We start from the raw sequence: 4,173 nt of genomic DNA, 5'->3' as shown, positions 1-4,173 counted from the left end.
CTAACGGTCTCACCCTGCATCTGGGGCCTGTAGCATTCACTCACTCATTCACTCATTCATTCATTCATTCATTCATTCATTCGTCCAACTACATCTCTGGGTGTTTGTGCCTGTGGTGAGGCACCACAGACAGCTCAACTGAATCTGTGTGTGGCCTCCAGGAACCTTTCCGGGCCCTTCCAGCTACCCCAGTGGCCTGCCCAGCATGGGCTGCTGCCCGGTCTGGTCCCCGCTCACTGGAGTAGGCTCCTTCCTGCTCCGTCTCTCCATAGGGCGAGAGGCCTGGAGGAGGGCGAGTCCCAGAGACTGGAGACTCTGGAGTCGGCCCTCTCTCTGATGCCAGGGTTGGATTCTCCTGTGACCTGGCGCATGCCCCCCAGGAGATTCAGGGAAAGGGCCAGAAGCCCCCTTCTGCAGGGGTCAGAACCTCGGCTTGAGAGTCTGAGCCCAGGGCTCAGTCCAGGTTCTGCTTCCCCCCCACCCCCAGCTCTGTGACCACGGGCAGGTTGGGACCCTTAGGTGTGTCTGCCTCAGATCTGCTAAGGGTGGGCCGAGGTGTCCCCTCGGTGGGCTGTTCATGAAGTAAAGGAGACAGCACAGGCGTCCTGAGGACTGGGGGACTGGTGAGGGAAATGGGATAGGTCAGAAGAATGGCGGCCTTGGCAAAGGCCTGGCACCTTCCACAGGGTGCCCAGAGACTCTGCGGACAGTCAGAGAGCCTGCACCCTGGACATAACCCACCCTGCCCGCACCACGTACTGCACAAGGGGTTTGGACCCAGATTTGGATCCAAATCTGGTTTCTGCCACGTGCTGTGTGGTGTTGGCGGGTTACCTTTGGGCCCTGTTCCCCACATGTGAAGTGGGGTGGCAATGCCTACTCTAGGAGTCAGTCGAGAGGGAGAGGCAGGTAAATATAAAGTGTCCCTGACAGAGATGGCTGCTGCGCAGGACGAAGCTCTTTCCCGCCTGCTCCCTTTCCCTATCAAGACGTGGCAAGTGGAGTGTTATTTAGGTCCTTGGGACAGAAACAGTACAGGGTCTTCCGAGGTCCCCCCACCCAAGGCTTCCTGTCACACCACAAGTGTTGAGGGCATGAGCTGTTGTTGGGGACTTCATGCACACTATTAGATGTTTCACATGTGATCAGGAAACAGCTGCAGGGGGAAAAGTCAAATAGCTTGTCCAGGTCACATAGGCAGAAAGTGGCAGTGTCAGAATTTGAACCCAGGTCTGCCTGACTCCAGGTGGTCTCACCCTGTGGGCCCTGCCTGACTCTTGTTTCTGCCCTGGTGTCCCCCTGCCCTCTCCTGAGTGGGCCTCTTGAGATGTCAGGTCCCCAAATCAGGGACCGCGGTGAGCATCACTTCCTTGTATTCCAGGGTGTGGCTTGAGCACACAGGGGCCTCAGACTCCGCCCTGACCAGGGAAGTGGATGCCCACGTAGCAGGGGATGAGTCCTATTAGGAGGGAAGTGACTCAGGCGGCCGGCTCCAGCTGAGCGTGAGGGCTGTGTGTCTCCCTGTGTGTGGGGGTGGGCGGGGAGGGAACGTGGTACTGTGGAGACGCTGTGGGAGGGCGGCCCAGCTGGGCCAGCCGCCGTGAGTCCAAGTGGTCTGAATCACGCACCCTACAGCCTCCCCAGGCCCTGACTCCTGCTCTCCCACCTCTGCGAGACTCCCTGGCTGGGTCCCTGTCTCCCGGGGGCCATCTCCACATCTTGGCTCCTGGTGCTGAGTGTGGGAAGGAGAGGCCCAGGGGTCTCAGGGCCACCGTCCTCTTGGCCTGTGCAGGGCCATACCACGACTGGTATGGGCTGGATGGAAGCTGGCTTCTCCCTTGCTCAAGGAGAAGCTCTTTGGGCATCTTCCACTGACTGGGCCCTGCTATTTTTAGATGCCTTCTCCTCCCCTCCCAGCCTCCTACCAGCTGAAGGAGGAAATGAGTCACCTCCAACCCAGACAGGTAGAGGCAGCCTCTGTGGGCCCCAGGCAGGCCCTTCTTAGCTCCAGCCCTGGGGCCACCCCACCTGGGGTCACCTCAAAATGGCCTGCCCCTGCTGGAACATAAAGTTGGGCTGGACTGGAGGCTCAGACACCCACCATGCTTTTCTCGGGGTCCCTCTGCCATTAACCTCACAGGTCCTAGGGCAGGACTGAGTCTCCAGCAGCCCCTGAAGTCTCCGTCTCCTTAGCAGATCTGGGCCTCTGACCTTGCTGTGGGCCTGTGGCAAGCTCCAGCCGGCCTGAGGGGGGTTGGGCAGAGAAGGGGACTCATTGTGGTCCCACCCATTAGTCTCAGAGAGACCAGGGTGATGGCAAGAAGAGAGACCCTGTTCAGCGTGTGGAGGGTAAAGTATGGTGACCTTGGATATGTGTGTGTCCTGCGGGATGGTCAGCTGTCCCAGTTTGTCCAAGCTGAGAAGTTTCTGGGGACCTGAGACTTTCAGTGCTAACCAGTAGGGTCCTGGGCCAGCCAGGACAGTTGGTCACCCTGGTGCTGAGCTGTACCTTGTGTACTACAGAACAGGCAGGTGTGGTGGGGGCTTTGTCCTGTTTTGGCTTCCTGACCCAGTCTCACCGAGTCAGGGCTGGAGGACCAAGCCCTAGGTCCCTGGCCTGATCTGCTCTGTGGTCAGGGGATTGCTCTGTTCATCTCCACCGGGAAGGGACTGGGCCCAGGATTTGGGGAAGGTTCAGAGCTCTGGGCTAGAGGGGAGACCCATGAAGCCACTTTGGACAGGGCAAGTACTGTCCTTGCTAACCCATCGAGGGGAGGAGAGCCTGTCAGGCCCAGGCTGGATGGATGGGGAGGCAGAGGCTGGGGCGAGGGGAGGAGGACAGCCACCCACACAGGGCGGGGGCTGGGGAGAGGCTCCTGGGAACAGTGGAGAGGGTTGCGAGTGTTTGCATCAGGCAGGCTTGGTCCCAGGCCTCCCTTCACCTGGTACCTTGGTGTCCCAGCTCTGACATGAGAAGAGGGCCCCTGTCTGCCTGCCTGGGACTCTGAAATGAGGGCTCTGAGAGAGGGCCTGGGGCAGGGGTGGTAGCTGGGAGCCTGGTGTTGGGACAGGCCTCGCTGGATGACAGCTCACAGAGTTCTTTGGGGCCAGGGAAGTGGATGAAGGATGCCTCTGCCCTCCTCTCTGTCCCAGGCCAGCATCTGTGCTGCCTTCTCCGGACTCCAAGGCTCCTGGCCTTGAGGCTCACCCTCAGGGGAACAGTGGCTGTGGCCCAGACTTTGTTAGGAATATCTCATCTCTTTGCCTCTGTCTTCATCAACATGGCCCAGGGGTCCGGCCCAGGTAGCAACCCTGACACAACCAAGCCAGGTGACCTTGGCAAATGACTTATCCTTCCTTGGCCTCAGTTTCTTTATTGGTAAAATTGTAGGGTTAGATTAGGTCCTTTGTTTTTATTTTATTTGTCTATTTTCTGCAGTACTGAATATCAAACCCAGGGATACTCTACCACTGAGTTACCCCCATTACCCCCAGCCCTTTTTTTCTCAGGGTTTGAACCCAGGGTTCTTTACTAGTGAGTGACATGACATCCCCAGTCCTTTTTATTTTTTTGTTTTGAGAAAGAGTCTCATTAAGTTGCTTAGGACCTCGTTAAGTTGTTGAGGCTGGCCTCAGACTTTTAGTCCTTATGACTCAGCCTCCAGGTTGGTGGGATTATAGGCATTCACCATGGTGCCTGGCTTTAGCCCTTTTTTATTTGAGACAGGGTCTTGATAAATTGCCCAGCCTGGCCTTACACTTGTGATCCTCCTGCCTCAGCCTCCGGAATTGCTCTTCTCCAATCAGAGTTCTAACTGCACTACATCAAAGAGCCCGAGAGGGACTGTAAGGGGGGCTGGAGCCCAGGCACTCCCGTTCTCCCCCACCCTTGTGGCCCTCAGGTTCTCAGACAAGGTGTGCCATCTCACATGCTCTATTACTTGTGCCTGGAGAGTTTGAGGGCAAGGCTGTGGTCTTTGTTTCCCTGCAGCCCAGTAATCAGACCCCAGCCCAGCACTTTCTGGGACCTTCTATTCAATGCTGAAGTCTTGACATTCTCTAGAGCGACTTCCTGCTGTCACTGAGGTCTGTCCCAGCCCTCATTATGCAAACTTCTGTAAGGCCACAGCCTCTCCTCCCTTTCTCAGGGCAGTTATAGGACCAACACCCCCT

This window comes from Marmota flaviventris, chromosome 4 (genome assembly GCF_047511675.1).
Source record: "Marmota flaviventris isolate mMarFla1 chromosome 4, mMarFla1.hap1, whole genome shotgun sequence".
Taxonomy (NCBI): Eukaryota; Metazoa; Chordata; class Mammalia; order Rodentia; family Sciuridae; genus Marmota; species Marmota flaviventris.
This window is presented reverse-complemented; position numbering follows the sequence as displayed.